This window comes from Scyliorhinus canicula, chromosome 26 (assembly GCF_902713615.1).
Source record: "Scyliorhinus canicula chromosome 26, sScyCan1.1, whole genome shotgun sequence".
Classification (NCBI taxonomy): Eukaryota; Metazoa; Chordata; class Chondrichthyes; order Carcharhiniformes; family Scyliorhinidae; genus Scyliorhinus; species Scyliorhinus canicula.
In genome coordinates, this window is record NC_052171.1 from 12,958,058 (window position 1) to 12,969,665 (window position 11,608).

The window sequence follows — 11,608 nt, forward strand, 5'->3', positions numbered from 1 at the left end:
GTTAGTAGACACACCAGGCAAGAAGCTACTAACTGCGGATGCCTTGTCGCGTTCCATCACCTCGCCCTGTGAACAGGTTAACTTCATCCGTCAAATTAAGTCACAGGTGGCGCTGTGTGCCAGCAACGTCGCGGCCTCAGATGAAAGAGTGGTCAACATTCGAGAAGAGACTGCCAAGGACCCTCTTCTGTAGCGGTTAATGCATCACCTTGCAAATGGTTGGCAGAAAAGGCAATGCCCTCAGTTCTTTAATATCAAGGACAACCTGACAGTCGTCGAGGGGATCCTCCTCAAGCTACATCGTATCGTTATTCCTCACAGCCTCCACAGCTTAGTGCTCAAACAAATCCACGATGAACACTTCGCTGTCGGGAAATGGAGGCGCAGGGCCCAACAGGCTGTCTATTGGCCTAAAATCAACCAGGTGCGACCTGCTCAATGGTGCGACCTGCCAGCGTTGCCATCCTGCTCAGCTCAAAGAAACACTCCAGCAACAGGAGATGGCGACCTCGTCGTTGTCTAGGGTGGGAATCGAGCTTTTTCACGCCAATGGGCATGACTATATGCTCATTACATATTACTGTTCAAGTTACCCGGATGTTGTGAAGCTGTCAGCCCTCACATCAAGGGCAGCCATCAAGGCCTGCAAGGGGACATTTGCCAGGTATCGTGAAGCAACTGCACGTCAAGGCTGCGAACTCGGCTTCTGACTTCAACATTGCGCTGTTGGCGAACAGGGCAACCCCTCTTCCACCGGTATGTCTCTGGCACAACTCATTATGAATAGGCACTTGCAAACGACTGTTCCGGCAATTCACTTACCAGACCTGGATCACGTCCCAGTGCTGCAAAAGGTGCAGCAACTCAGGAACCGGCAAAAGCTGACATACGATGCTCACGCTACTGATTTGCCTGTGCTCTCTCCGGAAGATGCTGTTTGCATCAGGCTGGTCAGCTCCAGATGTTGTCGTTCGGCAGGCCGCTCCCAGGTCGTTTATGGTTCGTATGGCTGATGGCTCAATTTTCAGGGCAACAGAAGGGCACCACGCAAACCTGCCTGCCCACCACCGAACCTCACCTTTCCAGCTGTTGTTATGCCTCCTCCAGACACCTCGCTCCACGAGGCCACCAATCTGGCTACAATCCCGCCTGCGAAGGTGCTGTCGTCCCCACCTCCACCTCTCAGGCGGTCGACAAGGATCGAGTTGACGTCACGGCAACATGGCAGCATTGAATCAGTTGAATCAGCCACACTGCCAGAGATTTGAGACAAAGAGGGTTTGAGTCTTTAATTCATTGACGACACTGAGGGAAGGGGCAGCCGCCGTTTCACTGGCACATTCTGCAACACACACCCTTTACACACACTTTTATCTCAGAGCCCCATTGATCTGGGTTTGTTTCTGAGTTTTCCAAGAAGCAGCTCTACTGGTGTAAATTGTTCACCTTTTATTCCTCATTGTTCTGGAGTCACACTTTGTTGCAATAAATCATCCAAAACGCTGAGAACAGTGTGTCTGCCTCAGGGGCCACTACAAGCATTAACCTGGTCTTGCAGTGCTTCCAGGAATGGTGCCCTCATCCCGTGTTGGGGAGCAAAATGAGCAAAAGCAGAAAATGGCGCATAACCAGCCTTCCCCTTCTCACTCATGTCAAGTTCTCTCATCCTGACCAATCTAAGGACTTTCAGAATCCAAAGCACTGCTAGATTTTCTGCTGGCGACAACTCTCGTACTAACGTTGCGAGCCAATGGGCTTGCAGACTTGCGGCAAACCTGCTCCGTTTTCTGCTCATATGCCACAGTTTTCCTGCTGGTTTTTACAGTCCACTCACCTTCACTCCAGGATGCCGACTTGCGTTCTCCTCACTTCCTTTACCACAGCTCTTCACCCGTCACAACAGGGAAGTGTGGCGTCAGACTGAATGGCTCTCTCATTTGGCTGGAAGTATGCCTTCAAGGCGTCTCTTTTCATTCTGCTGACGCCACGGCCAAAACACCAGGGTGGAGCTCGGGGAGACTAGATATTGCCCCCTGGTCCATTTCGCCAGTACATGCTGTGTGCACTGATGTATTTTGCTCGGCAAAGCTGGAGGTTTCTTCGATTCCCTTCGTTGGGTGCCACTGGGCCTTCACAGCGTCTCCTTTTCTTCTGGTGACGACTGGGGCAGGCGGGTCAGACGATGTCCCCCTGATGGGATTTCCTGGTCCTGAATGCACAGACTCCACCGTGCTGGGGCAAGCTGAAGGTTTAATGACCAACCGTCACCGTTGACTAAAAGTTGCAAAGCACAGTCGAGCGCAGCGAGGTGCAGCTTAATGTCGGTCGATGAGGAAGACCAGAGCCATAGGCGGTACATGTGCGTTTTCGCTTCTCGGCCTTTTGGTTCTGATCGAGTGTAGCGCACTTCATCGGGGGAGGCTAAGGATTTCGAATTCGATGTCGATCGTGGATTGAACAACACGGAGAGACTGGAGACTTTGAAGAAACGTTTGAGCTCGGCTGCTATTGGTGGATCTTCATGCTGGTCTAAACCTTTGTTTTGGGCCTAACGCCGGTACAGTCAAGTGTCAACGTCGGAGCTACGACCACTGCTGCACCCCGACCACCAGGCTGGGGAGTACGAAACACTTTCCGCGTCACAGGGAGGAAGTCGGAAGGGAAGTCGCCTGTGGATCGAATTTTCTTCATGAAGCGGGTACTGCTCGACTGCTGCGGGTTTCAAGCAACAGATGTCATCTGCTTGCAAAATTCCCCCAAAATCGGTTATTTCGATGTCACCTTCAGGAATGTTGCTGATTGCATCAAGTTCTTGGATGTGTGCAAAGGAAAAGGCAACCAGAGCCCCCTTACTATCCCGACTGCGGAGCCTCTGTTCACGTTACCGTCGCAGAGAAACCGGGTTGTTACGCTGCACACGTACAACCCGCACGTACCCGTGTATAATGTGCTGACGTTCCTCGCCATGTACGTCGTCTTGAAAAGTGACAGCATGCAACTAAAGGACACCTTTGGCATCTGGACAAGCGAACACCAGGTCAAGGTAACCCTGAGAACGAACGCCAATGGAACCATCTTGCACCCACACTCCAGTTTCGCCATTGGAGTAAACCGAGGCTACCTCTGCTAAGGGCGGCAGCCACGAGTAAGTCACACCTGTGGCAAAGCGTGGCACATGGCTGCCAACTGCAACGTCACCTTCTGCAATAGGAAAAAGTGGCAACTCAATAGTGCCGACAACTCCTGCGATGAAGGCGAACAATCTAAGAATAGCCCTCAATTAAAGAGGCAAAGCACCAATGTGGAAGGGGATGCACAGAACCCCCAGACCACAGACAGGAACGAAAACAAAACTTGCCCAGAGCACCAACCTCTGGACGATGGGAACCGGACTGCAACCCCAACACCCGCTGACTGCCACGTCGGACACGACGGATAAACCCCGCCCCACACAATGCACGTCCATCAGGTTCAAGGCCACACTGAGGACAATGGCAGGTTCCTAAACCCTGAAACTGCGAAACATTTTGAGAACACCACCGGCATGGTGGGGAACTTTGAACAGCTGGAACAACCAACTGAAATGGACTCTGAAATCTGAGACTGGTAAATCTACTCTTTTTAAAATGGTTTTTAAAATTGCATCTGTTAATGTGCGAAGTATTAAAGACACTTCGCGGTGTGTAACCACACTCGGCTACTTAGAAAATGTTAGAGCCGACCTACTGTTCCTGCAGGAGTGTGGAATTCCACACCTCAGCAAAGACAGGCGCTGGTCGAGCTGGTGGTCCCACGGGCCATCCATCTGGTCAGGAGGAAACGACTGTCGTTCTTCCGGCCTGGGTCTTCTGCTACGGGGAGGCAATTTCACCATCTCCGACGTTAAGGAGGTGGTGGGTGGACGCCTCCTCGTAGCAGACGTCAAATACAAAAACACCCCTATCAGACTTATTAACGTGTATGCCCCGGCCGTAAAAACTGAGCGGCTGGCTGTCCTTCAGCAAATACCACTGCTGTTGGCCACCTCCAAGCCCGTCATCCTGGGCGGTGACTTCAACTGCATCATCGATGCGGCTGCACGATCCGGCTGAGCCGACAGCAAACTAGACGCTACATCCAGACGCCTGATAGAAACGGGAAAAGACGCCAAGCCGCTCGACGTCTTCAGCAACCCTGCAGATGGAGCGCAGCGTAGATACACATGGTCAAGGCCAGATGGGTCCATCCGTTCCAGAATAGATTTATTTTTTGTGTCCCGTGCTCTCACGGACAGGCCCACCGACGTCAAGCCGGTGTTCTTCTCTGACCACTGTCTCCTACTGGCTGACTGCCACCTGCAGGAAAACCAGGGGGTGGGCAGGGGGACATGGAAGCTGAATGTAAAGCTGTTGACCCCAGAGAACCTCCAGGAAATCAAAAGTGATTACAAAGGTTGGAGAACCGTGAAACCCCTCTTTGAGTCTCCACATCTCTGGTGGGAAGCAATCAAGGGGAACATCAAAAGGTTCTTCATCCTTAAGGGCGTTCAAAAGGTGAGAGAGTGACGAGGGTCACGACCAGGCTCCAGAAAAGCATGCAAATTTGCTAAAGCTGCAGTCGATGGGGGTTGATGTCAAGGAGGATCTCCAAGAAGTGAAGGGCCAGCAAGCCTCGCTCTACACCTCGGAGGCCTCCAAGGTAATCTTCCGGTCCTGAGTCCGCTCCGTGGAGCAGGATGAAAAGTGCTCACGCTTCTTTTTCCAGAAGGTGCACAGGGAGACCTCTGTGATCAGCAGCCTGAAGGAAGAAGATGGCTCTGTAAAGACATCGCAGTCTCACATACTGAGGATCAGTCAATCCTTCTATGCCAGACTCTATGATCTGAAGCCAACAGACGGCACTGTTGCCCAGATCATCCTGTCGTCTATCACGGAGGTCTTGGACGACAATGAGGGGGGAAACCTGGACAAACCATTATCTCTGGACGAGCTGACAAAGGCCGTCAAGTCCTTTGAGATGAGTAAAACTGCTGGAAGCAACGGCTTACCTGCTGAGTTGTATTTGGCTCTGTGGGACTGAATGGGTCCAGACCTGCTGGAAGTGTACAAGAGTATGCTTCTGGATGGCAGCATGTCAGAATCCACGAGAAAAGGCATAATCACCCTCATCTACAAGCAGAAGGGGGAAAGGCAAGAAATTCGAAATTGGCGACCCATTTCACTGTTAAATGTGGATTACAAAATCTTAGCCAAAGTCATCGCTAATCGGGTCAGGTGTGCTCTGGAGCCGGTGCTCCATCCCGACCAAACCTGTGCTGTACCCGGCAGGAAAATTTCTTTTTTTTTTTTGTTTTTTTATTTTTTTAATAAATTTAGATTACCCAATTATTTTTTCTATTAAGGGGCAATTTAGCGTGGCCAATCCACCTACTCTGCACATTTTTGGGTTGTGGGGGCGAACCCACGCAGACATGGGGAGAATGTGCAAACTCCACACGGACAGTGACCCAGAGCCTGGATCGAAGATGGAACCTCAGCGCCGTGAGGCGGTTGTGCTAACCATTAGTCCACCGAACTGCCCTAGCAGGTAGATTTCTGACAGCCTCGCGCTGCTCAGGGATACGATCGCCTATGTGCAGGACAGGAGGGTGGACACCTGCCTCATCATCCTTGACCAGGAGAAGGCTTTTGACAGAATATCACACACCTACATGATGGATGTGCTCTCCAAAATGGGGTTTGGGGATGGAATTCGCAATTGGATCAAACTGCTCTACACAAACATCTATAGCGCAGTCTCAATCAACGGGTGGGAATCAGAAAAGTTCCAGATCAAATCTGGAGTCAGGCAGGGCCGCCCTCTCTCCTGGGCCCTGTTTGTGTGTTGCATAGAACCTTTTTCCGAGTCCATCAGGAAGGATCCGGGTACGAGAGGGGTGACGATCATAGGCAGCGGAGGCACGCAAGTCAAGGCCGCCCTGTACATGGACGACGTCGCCGTCTTCTGCACGGATCCCGCGTCTGTACGCAGGCTCTTGGACACCTGCGACCAGTTTGAACTGGCCTCAGGAGCCAAGGTAAACCGCGGCAAGAGCGAGGCCATGTTCTTTGGGAACTGGGCCGACCGATCCTTTGTCCCCTTCACGGACAGGTCAGATTACCTGAAAGTGCTGGGGATATGGTTCGGAGGCCTGGGGCGTGCACCAAAAACTGAGAGGAACGAATTGCTAAAGCAAAACAGAAACTGGGCTGGCGGGAGCAACGCTCCCTCTCCATTGCGGGCAAAACACTGGTCATCAGTTGTGAGGTACTCTCGGTGTTACTGTACGTGGCGCAGGTCTGGCCCATCACTCGGACCCACGCCGTAGCACTCACCTGGGCCGTCTTCAAATCCATTTGGAGTTCCAAGATGGACCGGGTCCGAAGAGACATAATGTACAAGCCTCTAGATATAGGAGGGAGGAACGTACCCAACGCCGCCCTCATCCTGATGTCCACCTTTGTGTGCAACTGCATCAAGCAGTGCGTAGACCCCGGGTATGCAAACACCAAGTGTCACTACATACTGAGGTTCTACCTGTCCCCGGTGTTACGTAGGATGCGCCTGGCCTCATTGCCGCGGAACGCTCCAAGCAGTTGGACCGTGCCGAAACACCTATCCTTCGTGGAAAAATTTTTGAAGAAAAACACCTTTGACCACAAAGCAATGAGGCAGTGGTCAGAACGTAATGTTCTCGACACCCTCAGAGAAAAGGAGACTGTGGAGGACGTTGGATGGTTCCCTGAGCAGACTGTCAGAGCCATCTGGCAGAATGCCTCATCAACAGAACTTTCAAACAAGCAACAAGACCAAGCTTGGCTGGTGGTGAGAAGGGCCCTCCCTGTCGGATTCTTCATGTACACCCGAAGGCTCAGCATCAATGCACGCTGCCCTCGGAGTTAATGTGGGGGAAATGACACACCTCCTTGTGGAATGTGCCTTTGCAAAGCAGGTCTGGAGTGAGGTGCAGGGGTACCTGGCAAGATTCATCCCGAGCAGCTCTGTAACACAGGACTCTGTGCTCTATGGGCTGTTTCGAGGGAAACATACCGAAACAAATATCAACTGCTGCTGGAAGGTCATCAACTCGATGAAAGACGCTCTTTGGTCTGCCCGAAACTTGCTGATCTTCCAGTGCAAAGAACTGTCCTCGACCCAGTGTTGCAGACTGGCACACTCCAAGTCCAGGACTACTGGCTGAGGGACGCACTCAAGCATGGGGCAGCTGCCGCCAAGGCGCAATGGGGAAAGACCACAGTGTAAACTCTTATTAACAAATGTACACCGAGGGTTCGATAACAGTGTAAACCCCCTCGGCCCGGGTTTTCAATACCGCAATGTATGAAAGAAGCAAAACAATGTAAATATTTAAGAAAGAACTGTAACTTACTGTAGGATACGTGTGTAACGTTATCCCAATTGAATTGAAGAAAGACAAATGAATGTAACTCGGATGGAAATGCACAGTCAAGACAATTTGAAATGTTCTGTAAAGTTTATGATAAATTTTATGAATAAAGTATATTTTTTGGAAAATAAAATCTGTTCTGATCAGTTTAATATCTGATATATACCCTATCTAGGAACGAAATATTAAATTCATTTTTGGGACTCGGAGGTGGTCCAGGGGCTTGCCCCTTCCGCTACAAGCATCCACCTGGTCCTGCAGTGCTTTCAAGAATTGTGCCCTCACACCGTTTTGGGGAGCAAAACGTGCCAAAGTAGATATGGCGCATAAATAGCATTCTCCATTTCACTTATGTCAAGTTCTCTCATCCTGACCAATCTAAGGACTTTCAGACTCCAAAGAACTGCTAGATTTTCTGCTGGCAGCAACTCGCGTACTAAAGTTGCGAGCAAATGGGCTTGCAGACTTGCGGCAAACCGGCTCCGTTTTCTGCTCATATGCCACACAGTTTTCCTGCTGGTATTTCAGGCCACTAACCTTTACTCCAGGATGTCGACTGGAATTCTCTTCACTTCCTTTTCCACAGCTCTTCATCCGGCACAACAGGAAAGTGTGGCGTCAGACTGAATGGCTCACAGATTTGGATGGATGTTACCTTCACAGCGTCTCTTTTCATCCTCCTGACGCCACGGCCAAAACACCAGGGTGGAGCTCGGGGAGCCTAAACATTGCCCCCTGTTCCATTTCGCCACTACATGCTGTGTGCACAGATTGCATTTTGCTCGGCAAAGCTGGAGGTTTCTTCGATTCCCTGGGTTGGGTGCCACAGGGCCATCGCTGCGTCTTCCTTTCTTCTGGTGAGTACTGGGGCAGGCGGGTTAGACGACGATCACCTGTTGGGATTTTCTGGTACTGCACGCATAGACTCCACAGTGCTCGGCCAAACTGCAGGACTATTGACCAACCGTCACCGTAGACTAAAAGTTCCAATGCACAGTCGAGCGCAGCAAGGTGCAGCAGAATGTCAGTGGACGAGGAGGACCAGAGCCATTGGCGGCAAATATGGGCTATCGTTTCTCGGCCTTTTGGCTCAGATCAAGTGTACTATCTGTTCTTATCAGTTTAATATCTGATATGTCCCCAATCTAGGGACGAAATATTTTATTGGTTTTTGGGACTTGGAGATGGTCCAAGCATCAACCTGGTCTTGCAGTGCTTCCCGGAATGGGGTCCTCATCCCGTTTTGGGGAGCAAAACGTGCAAAAGCAGATCATGGCGCATAAATAGCCTTCTCCTTTTTACTCATCTCAAGTTCTCTCATCCTGACCAATCTAAGGACTTTAAGGCTCCAAATCACTGCTAGATTTTCTGCTGGCAGCAACGGGCGTACTAATGTTGCGAGACAATGGGCTTGCAGGCTTGCTGCACACCGGCTCCGTTTTCTGCTCAAATGCCACACAGTTTTCCTGCTGGTTTTTACAGGCCACTCACCTTCTCTCCAGGATGCCGATTTGAGTTCTCTTCACTTACTTTTCCACAGCTCTTCATCCGGCACAACAGGAAAGTGTGGCGTCAGACTGAATGGCTCACAGGTTTGGATGGATGTATGCCTTCACGGCCTCTCTTTTCATCCTCCTGACGCCAAGGCAAAAACACCAGGGTGGAGCTCGGGGAGACTGGACATTGCCCCCTGTTCCATTTCGCCATTACATGCTGTGGGCACAGATTGCATTTTGCTCGGCAAAGCTGGAGGTTTCTTCGATTCCCTGGGTTGGGTGCCACAGGGCCAGCGCTGCGTCTTCCTTTCTTCTGGTGTGTACTGGGGCAGGCGGGTCAGACGACGACCACCTGTTGGGATTTTCTGGTACTGCACGCACAGACTGCACCGTTCTCGGCCAAACTGCAGGCCAATTGACCAACCGTCACCGTAGACTAAAAGTTCCAAAGCACAGTCGAGCGCAGCAAGGTGCAGCAGAATGTCGGTGGACGAGGAGGACCAGAGCCATAGGCGGCAAATATGGGCTATCGCTTTTCGGCCTTTTGGCTCAGATCAAGTGTAGTATTTGTTCTTATAAGTTTAATATCTGATATGTCCACAATCTAAGGACGAAATATTAAATTGATTTTTGGGACTGGGAGATGGTCCAGGGGCTTGCTCCTTCCGCTCCAAGCATCAATCTGGTATTGCAATGCTTCCAGGAATGGTGCCCTCACCCCGTTTTGGGGAGCAAAACGTGCAAAAGCAGATCATGGCGCATAAATAACCTTCTCCTTTTCACTCATCTCAAGTTCTCTCATCCTGACCAATCTAAGGACTTTCAGGCTCCAAATCACTGATAGATTTTCTGCTGGCACAAGTCGCGTACTAAAGTTGCGAGCCAATGGGCTTGCAGGCTTGCGGCACACCGGCTCCGTTTTCTGCTCATATGCCACACAGTTTTCCTGCTGGTTTTTACAGGCCACTCACCTTCACTCCAGGATGCCGACTTGTGTTCTCCTCACTTCCTTTTCCACAGCTCTTCATCCGGCACAACAGGAAAGTGTAGCGTCAGACTGACTGGCTCTCAGATTTTTGAGATGAAAATTGCGACTAAAGGAGTGAAGACTTTCATTACAAATCCAACAATATTAGAACTGTCAGCCCATTTTTAAAATCAGATCTCTTATATAATCAACAACACCGAATTATTTTAAAGGCAACCGAGCAGATATGGTCAACAATGTGAATCTTGGTATTTAATATTACGTTATAAGTTGTCACTTAATACACTAATCAATGAGACTGGAGCACAGCTGTCAGTTCGGGCTCAGTGGGTGCAATGTGGCCTCTGAGTCAAACGTTTTCAGGTTCAGGAGTTGTCCAGAACTTGCACAAAAAAATATAGTCTGACATTCCGGGGCAGTGCTGAGGTGAAGCTGCATGTCTTGTGATGTGACCTTTCATTAGAGCTATTGAAACCAGTGACAGCATGTCCACTCTTCTGTGTATAATGTATCAATTGACCTTGCTGATTAACGCTTGAGGGTTTGCCGTTTTGTTCTGAACAATAATCACTCCTCTCGCAAATTCACACAATCAGGTTAAATGCTCTTATTAAAATTTTGTCATGTCCGTGGTAGATCGCAACCCACAAATTGACTGCTGGGTTCCCATATTGTAACAGCGACTAATTTTAATTGTACACCTTTAGCTGCAAAGAGTTTGAAACCTGCTGACCATGACAAACACGATATTCAAATGGTTATTTAATGAGTATGGATGCACGCGGCAAGCAGATTTGGCCCCAGTTGGGAGGGATTGAAATAAGAAGTTGTGGGGAAAATGCATCGTTTAGATGGAAGAAGGTTAGGAATGTGTTCTGCATGAATCGGCGCTAAGATGACTGTTATTTGTAATTTGTTGGAACAACTTTGTGTTTGGAGTCAAAACTAATATTAACGATGGTCGCAAATTGTGAAAGGCGGAGATGTGCTGATTTGCAATAATAGATATACGACTGGAAATTGAAATTTCACATTAGTAGCTCACATGAATGAAAACTTTGTGATAAAAGGCACAATGCCATGCATGAAATGAAGAATAATTTAAATAGCATAGTTAATAAAAAAGGATCAGGAACACAAAGAAAAATAATCCGATGTAAAGTGAAAAGGTAAACTAAAACCAAACAAAACACAAATGTTCGTTTCTAACACCGGGAAAACAGAAATTCCGGACAAAGTCAGCAGGTGTGGCAAGATTCTGGGAGAGGTAAACAAATGCAACACTTTGAGACCATGTCCTGCCGGACCTGCTAACTTTGACATTTTCTGATTTTTAGCATCGGCAGTGTTTTGCTGATAAATGTTTATTGTTAAATATGTAGAACTGGAAAGTAGAACAGTTAAGATCAGTCAATCGACCTTTGATTTGGTGGAATTGGAGTATAATGTATGGCTCTGATAAGGATATTATTAAAATTAATTAAATTTCAACATTATTAAAATGATATAAAAGTACAGGAGAGGGCTGAACACAATGTACAAGAGTGTGAACAGTATTGAGGGTGATGTTTATCCAGAAGGGCTGAACAGAAAGGAAACAAAATGATACCATTTGGCGCATTCTGTCTCTTCCCTGAACCATTGCCGACGGGTTCCACGATCTGATCCCACAACCGATGTAGTTACCATCTGTGAAAT

The 11,608-nt window shown here is 49.2% G+C and overlaps 1 non-coding gene and 2 pseudogenes across 1 annotated transcript; all 3 read left to right on the plus strand.

Moving 5' to 3' along the window:
• Window positions 1-7,539: 7,539 nt before the first annotated feature.
• On the plus strand, window positions 7,540-7,712 carry LOC119957606 (annotated as a pseudogene).
• A 783-nt stretch (window positions 7,713-8,495) lies between these two features.
• LOC119957586 lies at window positions 8,496-8,664 on the plus strand (annotated as a pseudogene).
• Window positions 8,665-9,450: 786 nt separating this feature from the next.
• On the plus strand, window positions 9,451-9,641 carry LOC119957657. Its single transcript, XR_005458884.1, has one exon. It is a non-coding gene; the product is annotated as a U2 spliceosomal RNA (small nuclear RNA).
• The last annotated feature ends 1,967 nt before the right edge of the window (window positions 9,642-11,608 follow it).